Source organism: Mustela lutreola, chromosome 4 (genome assembly GCF_030435805.1).
Source record: "Mustela lutreola isolate mMusLut2 chromosome 4, mMusLut2.pri, whole genome shotgun sequence".
NCBI lineage: Eukaryota > Metazoa > Chordata > Mammalia > Carnivora > Mustelidae > Mustela > Mustela lutreola.
Genome location: NC_081293.1, coordinates 64,362,488 through 64,388,420, shown reverse-complemented (window position 1 = coordinate 64,388,420; position 25,933 = coordinate 64,362,488). Strand labels below are relative to the sequence as shown.

The following is a 25,933-nucleotide window of genomic DNA, read 5'->3' as shown; positions in this document are numbered from 1 at the left end:
GCCTTTAAAACATGCATATATAATTGGATACTGTAATACTTTGCGGGTAAAATAAATACCAACTCACACTAAAATAAATACTCTGCATGATGAAGTTCATGCAGACATAAATTAATCATTTACCAGTTAACCAATATGCACAGGAAAGAAACAGATCACTTATTAAAGGTTGCCTCATCTATAAAATGGGAAAAATAAAATGCTGATATATTTTACAGTGGTGCTGTGAGGGGGAATATATAAAATTATTGCTGAGCAGTTTATAAACCATAAAATGCAGTATGAACATTAAATTAATAATATTTGTACTAATTCAGATTCAACACCCTCTGCATTAAATATATCTTTTTGCCTATTGAAGCATACACAGAACCAAGCTGAGGCTCTTTATTTAATTTTTAATGCGTCTTCCGAATTCTGCAAAGCATGGCAGAAGTCATGGGTTCTGTCAAAAACTTTTTGGTGGCTAACTCCCACCGTTTCTAAGATAAAGTTCTTGGCCATTCACATCCCTGGTCCCATTTTTAAAGTCCTCTCCCAAAAAGCTTTATGTCTTTCACTTGCACAGAAATGGTAGTTATGAAGGGAACATAGGCTTGAATTTTTTAGTCAGGCAGAAATTGTTAATATGCTCTGTGCTTTGGTTTATTCTAAATGACAGGTTGAAATAGGGAAGCACTGTTAGCCTGGGGGCAGGGTGAGTACGTTGGGTCTCTGCAGTTTATGTAACCAGGGTAATCCCGTGCTGGGACAGCAGCAAGGTCCGAAGCGGCTGGGTCTCAAGGCCATCTCACTGCTCAGAATGTTACAGGCTTTAGAGATAAATCAAGCTTCTGTTTCTCAGTTCCGAGTCCAGAACTATCATTCAGAGAAAGGAGGGAGAACTAAACAACACAGCACATAGTTCCTTTCTTCTTATTCTTACTGTGGTTTTTAAGAGAGTCTTATTGTTTAGAAGACCAACTTGTACAAACTTATAATCTGCTCAGCACATTTTTTTAAAAAGAAATTTGTTATTATGGGGGCTTAAGTGGGTAGGAGAAGAATAAATGAAACAAGATGGGATTGGGAGGGAGACAAACCATAAGTGACTCTTAATCTCACAAAACAAACTGAGGGTTGCTGGGGGTAGGGGGTTTGGGAGAAGGGGGTGGGATTATGGACATTGGGGAGGGTATGTGCTTTGGTGAGTGCTGTGAAGTGTGTAAACCTGGTGATTCACAGACCTGTACTCCTGGGGATAAAAATATATGTTTATAAAAAATAAAAAATTAAAAAAAATTTGTTATTTATTTGACAGACAGAGATCACAAGTAGGCAGAGAGGCAGGCAGAGAGAGAGAGGAAGGGAAGCAGGCTCACTGCGGAGCAGAGAGCCTGATGCGGGGCTCGATCCCAGGACCCTGGGATCATGACCTGAGCTGAAGGCAGAGGCTTTAACCCACTGAGCCACCCGTGCACCCCTATTCAGCACATTTTTAACATTTTCAATATCCCTTTGACTCTCAATGATAAAACACATCAGATGTTTCTTCACTCACTTCCTTTTATAGGGGCTGTTAATATAGAAATACTCTTCATCTTCCACTATGAGATGATACATGGTTGACTGGAGATGTCTGAAATATTGCCCAATTTCCCCAGTGTATCATGTGTCACCAGCAATAATAAACAGTGACTAATCTTCAGTCATGAACTATATTTATGGCTTTCTTGTCATCAGGAAGTTGGTATTTTCTTGAATCATGTTTAAGGATCTAATATTTGTGCTAGGAACATGTGTGCTAAGAAAAGTCTACCTAGGTCCAAAGAAAAATAATTCCCCATATTTTCTTTCATTTGGCTATTTATAGAGCTTGGCCTTTCCATCTGTATCTCTCTCCTCCTGCCCCTTTATTTTGGATCAGGATTCACACAGGACTATTCTGATGGAATCTAGTTTATCCCAGTCTGTTCACCATTTTGGTGGTTACAGTCTCCTCATCTAGTAGGAAAGGAATATGGCTAAAATGCAAACTTATCCTAGTTAAAGCTCATCAGTGATCAAAAGGAAACACAGTGAAACTGTTTCTTCCATTTCCAAAATCCAGCTGGGGGTTTGGAGATCAAAGTTTTCCTAAAGGAGCTATAGTGGCAGAGGAGCAGGAGATAAAGGCTAATAGAAGGTGAATAAAGGCTTTGAGGGAAATGCAATAAGGTCAGTAAGTGTGTAATTCTACTTCAGTTCAATTAATATATATCAGTTGCCTGCCAGATACCAGGCGTTGGAGTAGGTACTTGGGATACACCAGTCAAAACTCATAAAAACTGCTGCCCTCATGAAACTTACATTCTAGTGGAGGGAGACAGAAAATAGATAAATGAGTAAATTATAGAAATTATTAGAAGGTGACAAGTATTATGGAGAAAAATAAACCAGGGAAGGAATAGTGAAGTGTGGGAAGGATTTGCATTTTTAGAAGGGTCGTCAGTGCGGATCCTATTGAGAAGCTGATATCTGAGCAAAGACTTGAAGAGAAGCAAATCATGTAGATTCCTGGAGAAGACTGTCTCAGACAGGAAGTAGCAAGTACAGGCCATGAGGCAGGGACATGTCTGGTGTATTGGAAGAACTGTAAGGAAACCAGAGTGGTTGGAGGGGAGTGAATGTGGAAGTTGGGGTAGGAGGTGGTGGTCATGGTGGGCTAAGGCATATTTGGCCTTGAGGACCATTGTCAGGCTCTAGCTTTTAATTTGATTGAAATGGATGTACTGGAGAGTTCTGAGTCAAGGAACAAAATGATCTGACTCATAATTTATTGAAAATAGACTGCAGGAGGCAAGGGTGAAAGCAAGGAGATCAATTAATTAAAATAAACAGTTCACCTCTCCTCTCTGCATACGTTTAATGGCTATGAGCCAGAAATTAATGAGAGACAATAGTTTACAATTATATGTAAACATATTGAAGTTGTAACTACACAAAGCTAAAACTGGTTGGAAGAGAGAATTCAATAAAGCAATCAATTTCATTTCTATAACACCAGTTGGTGAGTTTGAAAACATTTTAAACTAAGGTCATAAGCAACTAATGATAAAAAAATAACCATTAGGGTTTGGGAAATTCAAACATCTATTGCTAATTAATAGGTAAAAAAATCTCCCTCCTTAGCACATTCTGGGTTGTGGAATTAAGTAAGTGTGGATTAAGACATTGAGATGGTCCCCTCATATGCCTTTCAGTCCCTTGCCTCTCAGGAGTTGAAAGTAAGGGAACCTTGAGTTAAGAAAGCAAAGAACAAGAAAGGGAGCCATAGTGTAGAATATGCATAAATGTTTTCACTTTCAAATTTAAAACATTTGAGTGATGGGAAGATTAAAAAAAGAGAGTTGGGTCTTCTCCAGGGAACAAAGAAAAGAGAAAAATAAAAATACTAATAAAAGATGAATTTAGCCTTATAGTCAACTTTCCTGGCAGTCAGAATTATTAGGTTATGAAACAGAGCTCTCCCTATCTCTCCTGAGCCAGTTAGGCTTAGAAAAAATTGAACCTAAAAAAGTGTCAAAATTCACAGTAGGAGTGCCCACTCAGAGCTCCATTTCTCTCTCTGAAGTAGGTTACTACATTCACCTAGGGAAATTTCTATTGAATTATAATTAGGTGGCTAATTAAAAAGTGGATTATCAACTATATTAAAATATGCCAGAAAGATGTGCACATCAATTCATTCTTTAATTTAGGAAATCCACCTTTTCCTTGAAAAAAAAAAAATTCTCACTGGGAAACTCCAGGTATAAAATGTACCTTTTCTTTTTATTTCTTAAATCACGGTTATTGAAGTAAGTCTCAGATTTTTTGTTTGTTGAGGTAATGGATGTATGTTGAGCTTCCTCTGTTAATAAGAAGTACCTACATATAGTTACCACTCTTAGGAGGAGAACCAATGGCTATGATTAGAGCCCCAAGGCAATGATGGTCTCCAGAAGTGACTTAAGTTATTCACTTCTAACTTAAGTCAAATGCTGTATCATTGAATTCTCTCAAGAATCCTATGACATAATTTTCTGCCTATTAGATGAGGAAACTGAGCTCAGAGAAGGCAAATTATTCAAGGTCACTCAGCTTGAAGTTTATAAAGCTGAAATTCAAACTCAGGTCTGTTTGACCTTGAAAGTCTTGGATTAAGCCAGTTTCCCCTCTTTAAACTGTTTTAACATGAAGCTAAAACTATTTTGTCTCATTTGATTCATTTTGAAATTGATAATACTTGCCTATAGTATAGTCAAGATCTTATTTTAACCAGAAGACCATATTTCCCAGCCAATTGTCCAGACATCAGCTTATTTTGTAAAGGAAATGATCATCAGGAGAATCCTGAGCCCTTTCTTTTTTTTTTTTTTTAAAGATTTTTATTTATTTATTTGACAGAGAGAAATCACAAGTAGATGGAGAGGCAGGCAGAGAGAGAGAGAGGGAAGCAGGCTCTCTGCTGAGCAGAGAGCCCGATGCGGGACTCGATCCCAGGACTCTGAGATCATGACCTGAGCCGGCTTAACCCACTGAGCCACCCAGGCGCCCTCCTGAGCCCTTTCTAACAGCAAGAGTTAAAAAGTAATAGTCCCCTGGTACTGTAGGTTACCTTTTACTTGTCTCTTCCTATTTGTTTCTAATTCCTAAGAAGGTAAAAATTAAAGGATAGCCCACGAACTTTGGTACAATCCTGCCCGTGAGTTTGGTAGACCAGTCCAGTATTAAGTGGGTCAGGCCATTCCTGAAGGCACCTAACAACGGAACAGACCATCTGGATGACCTAGTAGATAGGCATGACTGAGTCCACTTGTGGTGGACTTGCCGAATTGCTTATAGGACTCAGTCCTGATATGGTGAGGGTGATTTGGAGTTCCCTGTCAAACAAATAATGACAATAACAATGGAATTCTACAAACATTCTCTGAGGGCCTCCTGTGTGTCAGACATTATGCTGACATTACAGACATGATGTCACTGTTCTCTGGGGTTTCTCAGTCTTGGCACTATTGACCTTTTGGACCAGAGGACTTCTTGTTATTGGGGGTGTTGTCCCAGGCATCCAGAATAGCAGGGACTGGGACTCCCCAGACACCCATATCATGCCCACTGCCCCCAGTTGTGACCTCCAAAACTATCTCCTGACATTACTTAATGTCTCCTGGTGGGGAAAAACAAAATCACCCCCTAGTTGCAACGAATCTCTGTTTTACCTCCTCAACAACTCCAGGAGATTGGTACTGTTAGATTAGTAATTTTATTGACAAGGAAACTGCAGCTCTGCAAATTTCAGGTAAAACTCCGCAGGTCTCACAGGTGGGAAATGAGAGAACTGGCACGCACAGAGGCTGCCTACCTCTTGCGAAGGCTGTTAATGGTGTGGGTGGAACCCACAAGTCATGATGTGCCCTCTCCCACCCTCCTTACTTCTAGATCTCATCGTGGGGGTGCAGCCCCGGGAAGGAGGAAGACATGCACGTGACGCAGTGCACGGAACCTTTATTGTACCATGGCCTTTTATTTGGCAGATTAATTCCATTTTAATTGGAATTCTGGAAACTAATGAAAAAAAATTACAAGTGTTAGATGGTCTGTTCTCAGGGTTTTTGAATCTGTCTGATTTAATTCTAATCCAATTAGCATGCTATTACGGAGGAGTATTATGTTGAGAATCAATATTAAACTAAACACTAATATTTTATTCAGTATTAAAAATTTATACAAGTGGTAATACAAGTGCTTTATTCCTACTTTGTCTAAATGAGAAGAAATGCTTCCTTAGGGCGATTCCAGTTACCAAGAAAATGTTATCTTCTTAGGATACTATTGGCATTACAGTTTACAGAGATCATTGCTTCAAAGAATTAATAAGATTTAATTGAATGAAATTTGTTTATTTTATTATAAAGCATATGAGTCTTTCAGCATATCAAAAATGTTTTCCATTTTATACTTATATCTCATGATAAGAGGTCAACAAAAGTACATTATTGTCCAATATTGCCAGGAAGGTCAAAATAACTCATACTTATCTTGGTTTCAGGCTATCCTTCCTCTTTCCCTGCTTCCCTTGCTTCCTCTTCTTTTTTCTCCGTTTGGATACTCTATCCTTATTTGATTCAGATATAATCTTAGGCTGGAATTGGAACCTAAATGTATCCAGACGCTGCATTCCGTATCTTTTTTGCACAGAGGAATGACTAAGCTTAGATAAACATAAACTAGACAAACATCTAATAACCACCTAGAGATAGTTCCGTTAGGTGTGATTTCAAAATTGGGTTTCAGGTCAGCTCTCCAGATTGTGCCCCCAGGTGCCCTTCCCAGCATCTGGCCCTGCCATGCACTTTGGTTTTAGAGCCTGGGCACACGGCATGGATTCCATGGCTCTTCTTGACCTCTCTTCTGTGTACCTCCACTCTCCTATATTTAGTAGCTTCTTCAAGCTTCCAAGCTAGGGCAGTTTGGATCTAATGAAGGCATTTACAATTTTTATTACTTGTGTACTTTAATTCACAACTTCTCAAGTATCTGAAAGCTTTGAGAAAATGACACTTTTAAAAATAGCCTTAATTTTCTGAATTGTTATACTCCATTCCTCAGATTTAGAAAAGTTTTGCTTCACGTTTTAGTGCTATCCTAACCGGGCTGGCAAGATCAACCAGTTAATATGCATATACCTTGAAAAAGCTACTCTTTGGGAAAAGGTTGGTTATAATTCTAAAGGCATACTAGATGTTAAAAACTGCCATGCAAAATCAAAGCAAAAAAAAAAAAATCATTGAATAAATTAAGCTAACCGAAAAATTAGAAATTGGAAGTAGGTTCAGCATAGTAATCACCATTACAAATAGGAAAATTCAAACTAAAAAAATAACATTTAATGGGTTGACTTTTCTAAAATATTGATTGGATTTCATTAATAAGCATTTTATACATATGGCTATTTTCAAAGTTCCTTTAAAAATGAAAGACTAATGCCTTAATGAGAGGTATTATTACATGAACATATTTGAATCTAGCTTATGAAAAATAGGACTTGAGAATTTAAAATGTGTGCATAAAATGCAAATGGATTTAATTAACTGAAAACCCATAAGACAGAACTTCTTCAAATAAGCAATTACTTTGGGGACTAATAGAGTAAATAGGATCCTGAATCATTAGCACAAATATCCATATGAGAGAAGGATCAGCAAATTTTATTCTTTAAGTTATTTATGCACACATGGTAATATCTCATTAATTTATGGCTTCAATAAATTTAAATCTTTTGATAATTTTTTCGTGAGCTGGGCTGACGTTTACCTTTGCCTTTGCAAACATTTTATTTATAAGTAGATAATATATGGTGTTTTAAACATTTATTTTCAATCTTGCATACACTTTTTAGACACAGAATAAACTATTTTCAGTGAACCTCAGGCACTTTACAAGCTCCTACATACATCCAATCTATATGCTAATAACAAAATGTTCATATGATTTATTATTACAGATCTCCTTAAGGATTTTTACTTTGTAATGTTTTGTTGGAGTTACTATATGAAGTTTAAAGAATAAAGGCCACATTTGTTTGAGAGTTATCTCTAATCCAGCCTGCCCACAAATTCGGAAATGCCCACCTTCCTAATTTGTTAGAATAAATGAAATGTATTAATGAATATTCACAGCTTTACATAATAGACTTTTTCTTTTAAACGTGCGTTGGAACATAGAAAGAAAAGTAAAATACAATGAAGGGTGAAAATAAATGATTTTGTGGGTGGACAAAGGGACTGAACTGTCTCAAATAATTTTAAGTCCTGCAGGCACAATATCCCAGTCAAAGACCTTAATAATGTTGCCCTTTTTAAAGAGCTGATTATGCTCACGTGGGGTGACTCAGTTCTTGTCACTTGCAAAGTGAGATGTTTTTCCAGTTAAAGACAGTCAGTGCCAGGCCAAAAGGGTGGCTGCTCCAAACTAGGGCTTTTGGAATGAAGAGAAATGCCACTGCCCAGCAATCTGGCATTTCTAAATCTTTCTTTTATGTGGCCATGACTTTTCAGAATCCACATGTCAATTTGCACCAAAGAATTAAAAGTGTGTATCAAGTGGGTAGAAGAGTTATGTTATTTTAATTATCAAAACTCATATGTGGTTCACAATGACTCCAGTTCTAAGCAAGATAAAACACGAAACTAGAATTTATAAAAACCAAAATTTCACCAAATTCTCCTTTTTAATGAAATATTCTGAAGACAGATCTGGATAGGATTCATAAGTCATGCTACCTTCACACCAGAAGCATTTCCATTTCTTTTGTAAATATTGAGAGGAAATTAGGAGGAGGGGAAAGGCAAATCTTACTCCAATTAGTAGTTACTTACCATACGAAGGGGGAGAATGAACTTCCGTTCCATTTTCATAACTTAATCAAGAATACTTGATGAGAGAGTTCCCTTTCATGTGCTTCTTGAATGTTATAAAATCTAGGGAGGAGACAGAGACATGGACTAGTTCATCGTAAAGAAGAAAACTGCCCCAAACAATACTAGCTTCTTACGTCAGCGGCTAGTTCTCAACTGGACGAGAGCTATCACAGCCAACTCTATGCCACCTACCCATCAACCAGCTGCCTGCAAATTTTGAGCCAGATAGACTGAAACGACCACTGTCACAAGAGAAAGAAGACTGAGGGTTGAATCCCACCCAGTACTTGTCTGAATGAATTTTATTTCCTTGACTTCACCAAGGTTCTACTCCCTCACTGCTCTGGTGGGAGTAATAATATAGTCAATGGCTTGTTCTGATGATCAAAGGAGATGATGTCTGGAAACACATTTAGTTAACAGTGGAAGTGTTTAATTTATTTTATACCCTGACTCTTCATCATAAGGATTTGGGGTGGCTTCCAAGTACAGAAATAATGAAATATGAATAAAAATAACAGTATTGAGAGTAAAAAAAGGAAGATGGTCATATGCCACCTACATTGGTCAACATTTGAGATAATTTAAGTTACCATTTGGATTTGAATTTCTTGGTAATTTAGATAAAAGGAGAACATAATTTCTTTGATAACTTCTATTGTTAGAAAGGAGAAAATGCGTTACTCCCCCCCCAAAGAAATTGTCCTGATACAAAATTCCCAGGAAAATTTTTCATGGAAAACACGACATTCGAAGAGTGAAAAAAAATGAACTATTTAACAAAGTGGGCCTGACTACCCACCATGAAAGCTGAAGGGCAAAACACTACTTATGCTTGGAGGTAGTTACTATCGCCATAAAATTGTATTATTCCTAGAGACAAACATGATGCCTGAATTAGGAAAATACTAAATATAAACCCACTGATGCCCAGTTAACAAATCATCCAGCCCTTCCCCCTTGTTGTGCCTTCCTAACACACACACACACACACACACACACACACACACACACGCACGGAGCTTCTTTCCTTAAGTTATGTTCTCAGTAGTTGGGGGTTGGGGAGCTTCCAAGGAAGTCACTGATGGATGGCGACTGTAGGCCAGTCATTGCTTAATAGGGCATGGAGCTGCAAGGATGAAGTGTGAACCTAGACATGATACAGGACTGACAGCTGCACCCATTCCACGGGGCCAATCCAGAAGGGAAAGGAAGAGAAAGATACAACCAGATGATTATATAGTTGACCCCCGAACAACGCAGGAGTAAGGGGTGCTGACCCTGCATGGTCAGAAATTCACATATAACTTTTCACTCCCCCCAAATGTACCCACTAAGAGCCTACTATTGACTGGAAGCCTTACTGATAGCATAAGCAGTTGATTGACACACCTTTCTGTAAGTTCCATGCATTATGTACTGTATTCTTATAACTAAGTAAGCTAGACAAAATGTTATTAAGAAATTCATGAGGAAGAGAAAATACATTTATAGTACTTAATAAAAAAAAAAATCTGCTAGGTGGACTCTGCATTTCAAACCCTTGCTGTTCAGGATCACCTTTATAGGTGAAATAAATCACAGTTTGAGTCCTCATCCTTGAGATCCCCATATTTTTTCTCGACTTCCTTGAAATCTCACTTCCAATCTTGCAAGAAACTCCTCAATTTTCCTCTTCTGGCTCTTCTCCCTTCCTTAAATATGGGCCTTCCTCAAGGTTCTCCACTTGACAGTAATTTCATGCACACGCATGGCTTACATGTCTTAAATTAATACCTTTTTCTCCTGCTTTCTAGGCTGGATCCTCATCCCTATTATCTCCTGAATGTGCTTTTCTTTCTGTCCCTAAAATCAGTGGGATTGCCACTCTCCCTGGCTTGAATATGTGATGTCCTCTTCATTCTCCCGCATCACTGCACCTCCCAAACACACACATCTAACTTATTAAGACCACTCTGAGCACAAGAAGTTCAACTTCCCTTTGACATTCATTCCAAGGCCATCATCATGGCAGAAACTCATCCCCTGTCTACCATCTTCCATCCAGGCAGTGGCCTCCCATCTGAGGTACTCTCTGCTTCCAGTCCGCATTAGTTCCCAGCTCTCCTGATGATCCCAGTTTTCTTCCTAAACATCATGCTTCTCCACTTGTTTGAAAACTTCTGACACTTCCAGTGAGTCTAGGATCAAGTCTAGGCACTCCTCAGCAGAGCTTCCCAATATCCCAGATCAGTGCATTTACTACTTTCCACATAACCTCTCCAACCATACCAAACTGTTTCTCTTCACTCTTCCTCTCCTCCACAAAGTGGTTTGCCTCTGTAATTTTGCTGACTAACTTTCTGCTGTCTGAAATGCTCATTTTTTAACACCCAGTTCAAATATCACCTCTTTCAGGGGTATTTCTGAATTCTTGTGTAAGAATTTAGTGTAACTTTCTCTGCAAACCCAAGGATCCTTAATTGTAACCTTACCACAAAAATCCCACTTATAGTATTCTGACTATATGCTCTAAACACAGTTGTCCCCAAAACCCTCATAAAGCTTATAGTCTAGCTAGGGAAACCCTGCCTTATTCACATTTATAACTTCCATGGGGATAATAGCCGATATTTCATCATGTGGGTGCTCTATAAATTACAGATCAAATCATATTTGAAACATCAAATAGCACTATGAGAGGCTCTGAATGTAGGGTTAAGAACACCATTCTAGAAAATATTTTCTGAATAAGTGACAATAGCAAGACTGTCCAGATTTGGGACACTAAAGGAATGGAAGGAGAGAGCATGAGAAAAAAGAAGTACAGATGGGCATGTTATTTTTCTCTTTTTAAATTTTAACACAAATTTGATCATTTTACAAAGATCAAGTAAGGTGGTTTATATCTGAGGGAAGATGTTGCATTTGTTCCAGTGAATCAGATCACAAAATATTTAGTCACTCTGCATTTGAGATTATCACATGAAATATAGTTTATGGAAGATCTCCCATTAGGGCTGGAAAATACCTTCCTGGTACCTGTCTTAGCGCCTGGCACATAGAAGATATTTTAATATTTGTTGACTGAATGAGTGCTTGCTCATCCAGTGACCTCTCTCCAGCTGCCCTCCAATCTCCTGTTTCCCTTTTAGAGCCAAATTACTGCAAATAATTACCAACAGTCATCTTCCTTTTCTTACCTCCCATCGGCAGTGCACACCTCTGCAGTCTGACCTTTGCCTCATCACAGAACTCACTGGCTGATGTATTAACTTCCACCCCCACTCCCGCATGCAGACCGTTGTGGTGGAGCCCCGGCTGGGAGGGAAGCTGAGGCTACCGCTCACCCCAAAGAGAACGGGCTGCGCGATGTGTCAGCCCACAGTCTCCTTCTAAACAGGGATGCCAGAAAGTGGGTGAGGCGAGTCCATACTGCTTCATGAACATTTGGTTTATTTACCCTGGGTGCATGTATCCCTGGGTGGAGGAACAGGCAGTACTGTGCTCATAAAATTCCTTGCTGTCAGGTTCACGTTTTCTCTCCAGTTCAGACCCCAGGACTTCAGACTCTTCTGTGCTCAAATTCCACCCCAGTTCCACTCTATTGTGGTCACCAACATGTCAGAATGGCTTTCTTCTCTATCGTGTTAGCTCCCTACGTATCCCGTTAGGAGAGATGTAAAATAGGAAATGTGAAATCTTCTCAAATAGACATGACTGCAGATAGACCCAGTTAGAACTCTATTTCCCATACATATGACTTAGTGATTTTTCTTTAATTCAAAACAATTCTCTCCTGATTGGTGCTCTCCACGCTTGCTAAATAGAAAAGCAGTTCTCAATATTGCACATTCAAGCCAACTGACCACTCCCACCCTCTTGAAATGAAATCCCTGCTCCCTTGCCCCCCTCCTCCCCAGCCCCCATGATCCAGCAATTTCCTGGGTTTCCTTCTATTAAACTACTCCTTTCATCCTTTACAAGCTCACCATTCACTACTTGGCTGTGCTGGATTTGAATTCCTTAAGATTGTCATCCCCACTACTCACTCTGGTAGCTTCCTGCCTACTGTGGTAGGCAGTCAAGTCCATCTATGGATCATATCCGTCAGAGCCAGAACTATGGATTAAAGATGAGTCACAAGTTTACATCCAAACCCTAGAGCTTTCTGACAAGCTCCACACTCATAATCCAGAGTCTTTTTGCTAAAAACTGTCCTCTAATGTTTCCTACAGAATTCAAACTCCACATGTCTAACTGAACTTAGCGTCTGTCTTTGTAAACTTGTTCCTCCCCCAGTGTTCCCTTCCGAATGGGCGCCATGTCAGTATTACAGAATTTACCTCCTCCCTGTCTCTTGAATCCATTCATTTTTAGAAATCACCACCACCTCATCCTTCCTCCCCTAGGCCATATTACCAGTATCTCTGTACTGAAAACGTTCAACTGGTCTGCATGAACTTCTCACCTTGCCAGCTCATACTCTGCCTTGTAGCCAGAAATGTTCTTTTGAAAGAGCAATCTGATGATGTAACTCACCACAATCCCCCTCCCCTCTCCCAACCTTCTCATTGGTTCTAGGATGAAGACATATTTTTTGCTATGGCTTAAAAGCCTTTCATAGTGACGGCCCCTTATCAGATCTGCAGACTCATGCTATTCCCCCCTGCTCTCTGTACTCTGGCTACGTGATCCTCCTTCAGTCTCTTCCATTGCTTTTGCTCTCTTCTTCTTGCTGTACGTCATAGCTTTCCACACCTTCCACGTCATGCCTTCTGCCTCTACTCTTTGGTTGACTGCCATCTGTTATTTAGATCTCAATTTCCAGAACCTTGTATCTCTTCTCTGTGGCATATTTACAACTGTTTCCGTTTCATTCCTTTACTGTCTCTCTTCCCCACCAGCCAGCCTGTAGGCCAAATGAGGGCAGGGATACCTGAAGCCATTCATTGTACCCTAAGAGTGTCTGGCACTTACTGGGTACTTGGTAAAGCTGACTTTATTGAACACGTGTATAAAATGAGCATGAAAATAAACACATATAAATTCAGTGTGAAAAATGTACCCATTGCGTAGTGTTTGAAAAATCTAAAGATAAGCACAGCATCGAAATCAGTAACAAGAACATTGTGAGCTTTTGGAGGATTTCAGAAATTAAAGTAGGAGGGCTTCTTTTCTCACACAGTTTGCGTAGTGGGTTGATGCGAGTGATGGGGATTTTTTTAAAAGATGTTATTTATTTATTTGACAGAGCAAGCACATGTACAAGCAGGGGGAGTGGGAGAGGGAGGAGCAGATTCCCCATTGAGTAGGGAGCCTGATGTGGGAGTCGATCCCAGGATCCTAAGATCATGAGCTGAGCTGAAGGCAGACGCTTGAGCGACTGAGCCACTTGGGCGCCCCAGTGATGGGGATTTTTTTAAATGAAAAATTTCACTTGGGCCGAAGCAACTGGTTTAAGCATATAAGAAATATGCTAAGGTATGAAAATAGTGCCTTCAACCTTATTCTTGCCAATTTGCCTCTACATATATTGAACAAGAGCAATTATAAGGAAAGGAGGAGATGATTGAGACCAGGGACATGCTGGAGAGGCAAAGGAGAGAAGAGGTTTCAAAAATGTTTTAGTCTCCGGGTTGTGGGTATTCTGCTGGGTATATCTTTTTATATCCTTGCTTCTAAAATCCATGTCATTACATGCAATATAATTGTCTCTGCTTCCATATGGCGACAAAATTCTAGCAACTATATCAGGATCTCAATAAATAGGCAAAACGAAAATGTTGCATAAGTTGTTTTCCTTCAGTTACTTTGCAAATAGAAACCCCCCAATAATAAAACACAAATTTTGTAAATTAGAATAGTATCAGTTATGAATGCCATTTTGCAATTATGAGAGTAAAAACATTCCACACTGAAATAAGAAATGCCATCTGATTTCGATTTAACTCAAAGGGGGAAAAACACATTCCATTTAAGAATGACAAATAAAGCTGTCAATGTGATCCATTTATAGCCCCTCTGAGAATGCCACAAATCCACATAATGTTCTGAGAAGCTAGTTATTGTATTTGCTCTCTCAAAGAGAGAAGGCGTAGAAGTCCCTATGACAGACTGTTATCCAAGGAAACTAAGGTTAGGGGGAATAACTTAATGTTAGACAACATCCTAGGTGCATACGCCTTCAAGGGGAGAATGAGAGCTTCAGGCATCATATTTAAATAGTGTGCAGCAGTGGAAAGGGTGAACTGCTGCAGGGACTGATGGGGTGTGAGACAATGCAGAAAACCCTTTGTTTTCCTAGTCTGTCCCCCACCCCTCCTCTGAGCTCTGTGAGGGCCTCACTGACCTCAAGAGGTCTCCTCCTTCAAGGAAAGCCATAACATCTTCATGTAAACATCCAAAGTGTCAGTTATTTTTGGACATTCATTATGGGTTATTTCAGGCTCTGGTACAAGGACACTTGCCACAAATGAACATTGGAAATATAATCTCCGTTCTTTATTATCATAATGAAACTTCCTTCTTTTAAGAAACAGTTTGCTATTAAATACATATCCATGTATTCATATAAAAGTATATATAAAACACGACCCTCTGCAGGACATAACTGATTATATTTTTCTCCTTTGCATTGGTTGATAAAAAACAGAGAACAAAATTTGTTACTATCTTCTAGCAAGAGTGTTGAATTTCATGGCATAAATTTTGAGTATGAATCTCTCTCCTGGCCCCATCTTATGTTCTTAGCCTTATTTTTTTCCTTTGACTCATTTTTTCTCACCTCTTTGAAATATATTTTATATTGCTGTACAGTATGTATTTTTATTAGCCTTTCTCTATAAGCCTTAAATCCTTTCCAGCATATAAATAAAACATTCAACATTTATAGATGCCTTTTTTTTTCCTTTGGAGGGTTGTAGAATTTTCCTGAGGCAACATATAATTTATTACTATAGATGCATGAATATTAACACATTGGTATTCATAGTAATTAAATTTTTTGTGATATTTAGTTTAATATTTCAGTTAGATTTTCTTAGTATTTACATATATACCTTTAGAACTGGGATTCCTAGACTGAGGCCCAGGGACTGAGATTATATGCAAAATTTTGAGCATGTAAAATTTTATTAATGAGGCATTTCGTGATTTTAATTCCAATTCTGAAAGGTGGTTTTGACCCAAAAGATTAAAAAAAAAAAAAGATTACTGTTTTGCAGTGGAATAATTGCATAAGACCAGATCTTGGTCTTCTGACACTCAACTAATTGACAGCCTATTTATTGATTACCCACTAAGTACCTAGTGCTGCAATAGATACTCTGTAGCTGTTTATTGCAGTAAACAGCAATAAATGTGTAGGCTTGACCTCTAACCTCAGGATGCTTCTAGTCTAGTGGAGGTAGGGTAGACTATAAAAAAACGAACATAAAACAAGCAATATCCGAGGGGAGAATATTTGAGATAAAGGGACCAGCTAATGCAAAGAAGGGAGGTGTTATAGTCTATAGATATCTCTTCTAGGAAATATCAATGGTAGATCTCCAAATTTACTTTCAGTACTTCAGTCTAGAAATATCAGATTCATGCTTTTATGCATGAAAGTCAGAGCTCTCTCATATTTTTAAAAGTTAGATTTCCTAAGGTGAGGGAAACGTATCTTCAGAAAAAGAATGCGAGGTATTTTGTTACATATTAATTTCATTCAATAAGTATTTGAGTCTCCCATCTTTAAGGCACTGTGGGAGATGCCCTCAAGGTGCTCAGTGCAGACCAAATAAACCATAACTATCATACCTGTAACTATAATGTACTGTAAACCAATCCCATATTGTTCCGTGCCATAGGTTTATGAGCCAAGTAAATTCTAGAGCCCAGACGCTTTAATATACAGTTTGAAACCCAAAGCTTTTTAGAAAAGCACCAATCACCCTATAAAAGTTGAAGATGGATGAGCTGGACAAAGTGACACATCATGAAAACTGGGATTAAACATTCTTTGGAATAAGCAGCCTGGACTCTGGTTTGGAAAATGTTCTCAATAGCCCTGACCATGTAAAACAATACATTAAGAGGTGACTAAAGATCATAAATATTTCCCACATTATTAGATGTTTTCCTAAATTAAATTCTTTATGCATATATTAAAGAAGTAACATCCTGATAAGATGAAGATGACAGTGAGGTCACAGAATTCTGTGGGACGCCTACTGGGAACCAGAAACCATGTGAGAGCTCTGTGCGCGTGCACTGGGAGGGAAGGCTGTTAGAAGGTTTGTTTTACAGAGAGGGAGAAACTGAGGTCTGGAGAGGCAAAGCGATTTGCCTGGTCACAAAGCTGCTCACAGGAGATGGCTAGGATTGGAACCTGAAAAGTCGGACTCCAGAGCCCCTAGGAGCCCATTTGCTGCATTATCAGTCAACTCTGAGAAGGCAGAGTGTTGCATGAATTCTCTCCGATATACTCATCTGCTTTGCGGTTTAAATGGCTTTGGGGAACAACTTTCTGAATGATGAGTCTGAGCTTATCGTGCGCAAATTAATTTAAATATTAGCTAAGGTGAGAGTTACGATGGCAAATCTGCTATTAAGAGTAACACATGCGGGTGCCTGGGTGGCTCAGTGGGTTAAGCCGCTGCCTTCGGCTCAGGTCATGATCTCAGGATCCTGGGATTGAGTCCCGAATCGGGCTCTCTGCTCAGCGGGGAGCCTGCTTCTCTCTCTCTCTCTCTGCCTGCCTCTCCATATACTTGTGATCTCTCTCTGTCAAATAAATAAAATAAATAAAATCTTAAAAAAAAAAAAAAAGAGTAACACATGCAATTAAAGTTTCCTTGATTCTGGATAGGAGTATTTGATTGAAATTGTCCATAATACTCCCTCTCCTGGGAAAAATCAGGAAAGGTCGAATGTATTTACTTTAAGATCCTCAGTTAAAAGTACATTCTTTTACTAACTTGTTTCTGCGCTTACTGTTTTTTGATAATGAAATTTTAACTTGGAAAAGGGAGATGTTAAAGCTTTCTCTAAATACAGATCAAACAATATTTCACCATTCTTGTAGGCTCCTGGGCCGCTGATACCCCTTAAATACTAAGGGGGCAACAACAACAACAACAACAACAGCAACAACAACAACAACAACAGCTGCAGCAGCAACAACAACAACAGCAGCAGCAGCAACAACAACAACAACAACAGCAGCAGCAGCAACAACAACAACAACAACAAGGGTCGTGTATTCTAGCGTTAGGTACCACCGATTGAATATGCGGTGTCACCCACTGTGCCAAGCCCTTCCTTTCACCCTCACAACCACCTTGTTAGAAGCTCCCTATTATTATCCCCAATTTGCAGTTTAAGAGATTGGGGCCCACAGAACTTGCACACACACCAAAAGCTTCCCAGCTTGTTAACGGAGGAGCTGACACCGGAGCTGACACCAGGCTATTGACCCTGGAGCCCAGGCCACCTCCAATTTCACTCTACCATCTCCCTTTGATCACCTTCTCATCCCTAACCAATACATCACTAAGCACACACTGTTTCCCAACCCTTTCTGAAGGGTTTCTTAAAACCCTTCAGAATTTAAGGCTGTCCACAGTCTGGACTTTTCGAGAAACCAGTCCAAGCTAATTTCTCAATATTCCTTACTAAAAATCCTCAAGGCCTAAGGGAACCTGCCTTCTGTCAAAGCCTTAAGAAGTTTAAACCCACAATCCAGCTAAATTCTCCTTCTCTTAAAGGCCAAGTCCAGGGGCACCTGAGTGGCTCAGTAGGTTAAGCACCTGTCTTCAGTTAAGGTCATGATCCCGGGGGTCCTAGGATCAAGCCTCACATCGGGCTCCTTGCTCACCGGAGAGTTTGTTTCTTCCTCTTCTCTGCTGCTCCTCCTGCTTGTACACACACACACACACACACTCTCTCTCTCTCTCTCTCTCTTGCTTGCTCTCTGTCAAGTTAATAAGTAAATAAAATCTAAGATAAAAAAAAAAAAGGCCAAGTTCATATTCTACTTTTGCAAGATACCTTCTAGACCCACCAGCCCAGAAGAAGTAGTTTGAAGAGCCGGCCTCTACTGTCTACGTTGCAAATGATCCTGATGTCCCCAAGAACTTTGGCAGCCTGGATCTATGCAATACTATGAGAGTTGTGTTAGAAAGTGCTATTGGGCACTTTTCTCAGAACTTTTATCAGTTTCTCAAAGCTCAGCATTACCATCCCCTCTCCACCCGGCCCCCTACCCAGCCCCAAGTCCTGGAAACTAATTCAATTAAATGCTATTGTTCACTGAGCATGGTTGCCAGATTTAGCAAATAAAAAAAATATTATATGGGACATGCCTATACTAAAACATGATTTGTTGTGTATTTGAAATTCAAATTTAACCGGGCATCGTGTACTTGATCTGCAGTCCTTTCCTTGAATGTTTTGTGGATATAAATCTTTTCTCTCTGCTATACTGAGTATAATCATCTGGAGGGCAAGGGGCTTCATTACTACTTCACAGAACACTTAAATTTATTGCTAATTACTGATTTACTTTAGTGGTCCAACAGAAACATTTTGGAACATTCTTGATTTGGGGGCGATATCAAACCCAATAGCTATATCATGATTATATATATATGGCTTTTGCTACAAGGAAACAGATTCCCATCATACCTAGTACACTATTTGCTAGCTTCACCTCGAACTTTCCCCCAATTTCCTTTGTTTAAAAAAATCCTCTTATAAGGAACCAGGAAAATTTCAAAACATACTAAGAGTATTATTGAATCTCACAGTGAGGTCTTCAGACTATTTGATTGAGAAAATCACTAAAGGTGTTAAAAATGCAATTATCTGGGCCCAATCTCAGACCTATTAATTCAGAAATGTGCAGAAAGGCTCTAAATAATCTGGGTTTTTAAAAGCCTTCCAGATGATTTTTATGCCCTCTAAAGTTTAAGGACTGCTTTTTTTTTTTTTTTTTTATGGGATGTAATACTCTAGCAAGGATTGCTCTTTAAGTTAGAGAAGAAAAGTTATTTTAGTCCTTAAAAACAAGCCATCATCATTTGGAGTTTAAAATATCAATCATCTTTTAAATGTATCTTGAATCTATCATGCTAGTGGTAAATGCTCAGCCGTGTAGATTTGCCATTTGGAGCTCCTCAGCATTTAAACAGAACTGGTAAACTAACGATAGGTATTAAAAGGCTGCCTGATAGATCATTAAAATAGTAAATGAGTCACTGAAATTTATACAGGCCATACAAAATTTAAAAAATAAGATTATCTGAAGTAGAGTGTTCTACTGTGTATTAATGTTGCTATACAGGATTGGTCTGGGAAACCTAAGGCTCTTTGGGATTTCAGGGGTGAAAAAAAAGTGTCATTTCCTAACACTCCCTGCCGCTGTTGACTGGGTAGTCCCTGTGATTTTGGAGGGCTTGGTGAGGTGTGTGCTGGTCTAGAAGCCAGGTTGCACAGATTCTCTATTTTATGTTCTGGGTCCTCATCCATAAAATAATCGTTTGGACCATTAGTTGGTCTCCAGTGTGTCGTCATCGTCTTCTTCTTCTTCTTCTTTTTTAAAAAATATTTTATTTATTTATTTATTTGTCAAAGAGAGAGAGAGAGAGAGCATGCAAGTGCGCACAAGCAGGAAGAGGCGGAGAGAGAAGCAGGCTCCCTGTGGAGCAAGGAGTCTGATGTGGGACTCCATCCCAGGACTCTGGGATCATAATCCGAGCCAAAGGCAACGGCTTAACCAACTGAGCCACCCAGGCGTCCCTCTAGTGTGTCTTCTGAACCTAAGTTCCCGTTATCATTCTGAGGTTCAGTTTTCTCTGTTGTAAAATATGGGGCTTGGACTATATGTAGTGTGTCTGCTTGTCCAGGGAGACCCATGGTAGCTGTGTTTTCTCCATTAATGTGCTTGGATCCCCATTCATAATAGGCTCACGGTAAGAGTGTAAGATTGATGATGCTTCATTTGGGTTTTCCCAGGGATAGGACAGTATATCGGCCATTAGCACATATCCTTTGCAGGAGATAATTATTCATTATATAATTACAATCATATAATTCATAATCATTCAAACACACTAACTGATCACAGCTATATGCTGTGCATCACTGTGCTAGACCCTGGGAAGACAGTAATGAAAAAAGTCAGGCAGAAAGAGCTCCAGGCTCATGCGGCTTACAGTCTGATGGGGGAATGATGGAGAAGATAAAAACAATAGCCACATGTAAACAGACGTGTAAGTAAAATAAGTGCAGTTTGTAATCAGAGTTTTAAAGGGATCACTGGGCCTGAGATAGAAAATAACAGAAGAGTGTTCGGGAAGAGCCTCTTGGAGGGGGCGATATTTACTTCGACCAGCAGGAAGGAAAAAGAGACCAGGGAGGGGGTTGGAGGAAAGGCCAGGGCAGGGAAGAGCATATTCTGGAATCCTGTGGGAGGAGCTGTTTATGTGCTTGGCATCCAAAGGTCTCTTCCATCTCTGAGAGGGAATTTAATTCAAAACTAGAGAAAGGAAATCAGAAGCCCAAAGGGCTGAAGGGACTGATCTGAGGTCAAATGGCCAGTCAGTCAATGGGAGAACTCTTCCATGCCTCAGTCTGGAATGTGAGCTCTTCCGAGGGATCAGGATCACAGTGCAGCAGGAAGCACCACAATGCTTTGGTTCAAATCCTCGCTCTTTGACTCATCAATTGCTCGTCCTTGGGTACCAGAGCTTTTTTGAGACCCAGTTTTCTTTTGTGTGAAACACAGATGATATCGACTGCATCAGATTGTTACAGGGATTGAATGAGCTAATGCGGCTGATTGCCTGGTACATCATAGGCACCGTGCTCAGTAAATGAAAACTCCTTTGATTTTTCACCGAGTGCACTTTCACCCAAACCCAACTGTTGGAAAATAAGTAGGGCAGAGGTTAAGTGATTTGGATAAAGGAAGAGTGCTAACAGTGGGGAAGTTCTGGAATATCGGGCTGGGGCCCGTTCAGCAGCTACTCAGCTGAGGGCTGAGTGGAGGAAATGAGGAAAGGCCACTGAAGGTGGAAAGATGTCAAGAAAACATCTCCAAATTTGTGGTTCTGCTCACAGCTTAATTTGCAGGTGGGAAAACTACAGTTGTCTTCATAAAACAGAAAAGGACCATCCTTAGTAATATTTGTACTTACAATTCGCATATAAGAAACAGGTTTTACTCTAGGAAACCAGTAAGCAGAGAAATGAGACACTATTATTAAATACACGTCAAGAAAAAATGTGATGTTAACATGTCACTCAATCCACTGGGAACAAATTAATTTGATTATCTGCAGGATATTAACATGATTGCCGGTATTAAGGATACTTAAAAACCAAGCCCATGGTATTAGAAGAATGAATAATTTATCTAAGTAACTGTGAAGATTTTCTTCATTGTGGACAAAACCACAGATTGAACTTCAGCCTTAAAATACTGAGAGGCATATTTCATGGATTAAAGCGGACAGCTAGCTCTAAGGCCATCCCACAAAAGCTGTTTGCTCTCCCCTTAGACATACCCCAAATGTGAGGGAATATTTATGGTTCAGGCACACTTGAACCAGGGCTGAATATTTCTTAGTTTTGGAAGTTCAACTACTGGGTCCCTTTTCCCCCAGCCATAAGGTAAGTGCCATTCCATATATAACTTTTTGAAATGCTGCTTACTTTATGATTCTCTGCCGATGCTGCCTTATGGGAGAAATTTTATTTCAAAGTTTCACAGGATGTGAATTGAACTCATTATTTTACTCTAAACTCATTGTTTAATTGACAGGAAACATGCATTCTAAATCATCTTGTATGCATGGCAGAAGCGGCTACATAAATTTAACAATGGGTGGATTATTACTATTTTGCATATTTATGGAATTTTATATTCAGGAAGCATTTTACAAATCTTTTATTAGTTAATCCTTACACTTACGAGTGAGTCTGACAGGTGGTAAACAATGCTTTGGGTTTTAAATTGCCAATACGTGAAAACTTTAATGGGGGAAAAAAAATCTACTGCAATTCTCCTTGCTCCCAAATTTGCCAAGAGCACATTTTTGATACTTTTCCCCCCTCACCAGACACCAGGGCTAGAGGTCTGCAAGCAGGTTGGTGTCCACTTGAAACACAAGGAGAAAGGGGCATACTAGGCTCTGTCCCAGGTCAGGTGGCCAACATCAGGGGAAACCTCAGAAGACACCAAGGTGATATTGACAGCATTCCCAGCAAGACACATCCCAGTAACAAAGCACATAAATAGACACATTAGGAAGCAACTTTTCTGGAACTATAGAGTTAACTTGATTTTCAGTTCTAATGATGCCATACTTACTGGACTCACTCTCTAATGACAGCACCAGTTCTTTCCAAATGAATGCACGTATGTTAAAGAAATAAAACCTAACTCAAACTAAGAAAGTTTATATTTTCTTTTTCAAAAAGTTACAAATTGAAAAACACTTAGCAACTTTGAACATTCCCTGCAAAGTTTTTAGGATCCTCCAATGTACCCCTCCTCCAGATATAAGAAGGTGTTGAAGAGCCGGGCAAAGAAAGCCTGTATGGATTAAAGTCTCATTGTTGACCCAAACCTTTTACAGCCTAGGGCTTTCAAAGCTACCAAACCAAGAAAAATCAATCACGCATCACCTGGGGGCTGGAAATGAGGAGCTGCAGATGCTGCACCTACTTTCTGAAGATTCCAGCATGGACACGTCGTCCTGCCCAGATTCTAATCTCTTCTGAGTGACAGTGTCTCTATCCCTCTAATCCCTCAGGCCTCCGCCTCCGTGGTGTGTGTGTGTGTGTGTGTGTGTGTGTGTATGTGTGTGTATGTGTGTGTGTGTGTGTGTGTGTGTGTGTGTGTGTGTGTGATGGAGGCCAGTTGGGTTGGAGGGTGCAGAGAACACCCAAAGTATATTGGAAGCTAACACCCTGTGAGGCCCCGTGCGTTCTCAGTGCCGCTGGGCAGCTGTCAGGAGGTCAGCGTAAGGTAACCAGGTCACCTCTCTTCCAGGGGTACAAAGGGATGCTTCAAGACCTCGCGTCCCCTGGGTGCGCGGGTACCGCGAGAGCGCGCATGGAGGGACCCTCTGAGTAACACCTCCCACCCTGGCGCGTCCCCCATGCCCCCCGACGCGGCCCCGCCCCGCTTGCGCTGACTCTACCTGCAGACTCTGGAGGCGCGGCGGCAACGTCTGGCGGTCCTGCGGCTGGCCGGGCTAGCGCTCCGGCTTTGTAAAGCCGCCCGACCCCACCCTCTCTCACCTCGGGGGCCAGGAACCTCGGCGTTGGGCCACCGCGCTGCGGCCGGCCGCCGCCTCTCTGCGGGGTGGGGGCTGCCGGGCCCTCCCCACCTCGCGGCCTGCTCCGAGACCTTCGGGCGGGGCCCTGGGCCGCTCAGATCCCCGCCCCTCTTCCCCGGAGCTGGCACCCCGCGGCGCCAGCTCCACCCCCTACACTGGGGGGTCCTCAAGCCCCGGTCAGTCCTAGCGCCTGTGACCCCGCCCTTGTCTACTCATGGCGGGAGGGACCGCGCCCCAATGTCGCCGTCCCCACGACCCACCTCTGGGATTCCCGTGGGGTGCCAGGAGGGGGGCGACTCCTTCTACTAGTGAAGGCCAAGTCTGGGGAAAGTTTCTGGCGGAGTCAAGGGTCAGCCTTTTCTTGTAGGGACGTTCTCTAGCCAAGGGATAGAAACCCAAGCGATTCTATCTGCGGTTTCTGCTGACATCACAAACCACACATCACTCGATGTCGTGTTGGGTAGTTTACACAAAGACTCCCTATCATTACTGCAGCCGTTTGCACGTTTGCCCTTCAGAACCCCAGCCGAGTGACATTTCAGTGGAAGGGTTAAAGGAACTTAATTTTTTAATAAAAACTTAATGCTGGAAACCAGTACATTCATTATATGCTAGCTCTGCCCCAAGCTCCTAGCATGGTCTCATCTGGATAATTCAGACCTTTCAATGACCAGGATTACATAGGTCACTACCTCGCACTTCCAAATCTCCAGAACTTTCCCTGTCTTCAGTCGCCTTTTTTATTTCCCTGGCTATATGGAGGAGGGGTGAAAATGAAATGCAACAAAAACAATTTGAAGAGCTTTTAACAGCGGGTATAAAAGTTTATGGGAGAGACTGTCTGCAATCATTGAAAATAAGATTTGGAAATTATCTGTAGATCTCACTCTTCAGTTTTGCCATTTTGCTTGAATTTGAGTTATGGAACGCTAGTAGTATCTATTATTTTTAGCAGAAATAATACTTTTCTAAGAATTATTAAGCAGATTAAATGTATAATATGTTGTCGGATCATCAACAGCAGTTATGATGGCAGATCATGGTAAAACTCCCTTTACAGAAGAATGAGGTCACCACCAGCTGATAGGAGACACAACATCTTTCTGGTGAGATAAAATTGGTTTTGTCTTAGATGTTAAATGATAACGAAAGGTAAGCTAGAAAACAGAATCTCTAGTCCTATCTGCCATCTAATGAATATATTGCCTTTTAGTTTCCATCTTTTTTCCAATTGTTCCTAATAAGCTGTAATTTAAAGATTGCTCAAAACTTTGGTATTCATTCATTTTTTTTTTTTTTTTTTTTTTTTTGTTACAACCTTTTATTGTAGAATGTGACTTGAGCACTACATTTCCACTCACGGAACTTCTGGAGTTACTCCTCCAACACCTTTACAACACGCCTAAGTAGGCTGAGAATGTCACTACTCTAAACAACGCTCCTCTTTGGAAAACAAGCCCTATACACAGTTACTCCCTTCAGCTTGGTTTAACTACTAGTTTCTAGAGGCCTGGTACATGCATCTGGTAACTACAGGAGACAGAAGATTTAAAAAGTAGATCCTAGAGGGTGAGAGCTGTTTTAACCAACATTTCTCTTTAAAACATCAAGGTATACATTCATTTTTAAAAGTATTTAATGAGGACTGGAAAACTGCCTGGCATTGAGCTTGGTACAGGTGATATAAGGGTGGACTAGACAGATAGATACAAGTTCTCCTATCTAGGAGTTCACATTCTGTGGGTGGAGAGAGAGTCACTAAACAGGCAAGTGCAAACATAGTTAATTGTGCCTGTGAAAAGTGTGTGGAAGTATGGAGCGCTAGGAGAGGAGACCTTCTAAGTGCTCTGACTTCTACATTCCTATTTTGATTTTGAACTCTAGAGTTATTTCAGTGCTGCAAAGGTTTTTTGTTTTAGTTTTTTGTTTGTTTGTTTGTTTGTTTTGTTTTTGGCTATCCTTTCTTTCATGTCACATATTCAGTCCATCAGGAAACCCTGATTAGCTCTAGCTTCAAAATGTTTTCCAAATCTGACCCTAACTACCACTCTCCCAAAGCAGCATTGCCTATTTGGATTTCTGCAAAAGGCTCTGTACTTGTCTTCCTGCTCTCAATCTTGTGCTTATGTTCTATTACCCATGGAGAATTTAAGGTGACACTTTAAAAGTATATGTGCTGAGCGCTGTGAAGTGTATAAGCCT

At 40.3% G+C, this 25,933-nt stretch overlaps 1 protein-coding gene across 5 annotated transcripts in view; it reads right to left on the bottom strand.

The window, feature by feature from the left end:
- The window catches only part of RHOBTB1 (Rho related BTB domain containing 1), a 121,457-nt gene extending 97,639 nt beyond the window's left edge, over positions 1 to 23,818 (bottom strand). For 4 of the 5 annotated variants that reach the window (XM_059170171.1, XM_059170170.1, XM_059170167.1 and 1 more), the window contains exons 1-2: positions 23,594 to 23,818; positions 8,379 to 8,480 (exon numbers count right to left, since the gene is read on the bottom strand). The gene's annotated coding sequence lies outside the window, so the exon portion shown is untranslated. Of the gene's footprint in view, positions 1 to 8,378; positions 8,481 to 18,261; positions 18,314 to 23,593 lie in introns of those variants that run through there. The other variant, XM_059170172.1, reaches the window with a different exon arrangement.
- Positions 23,819 to 25,933: the final 2,115 nt, after the last annotated feature.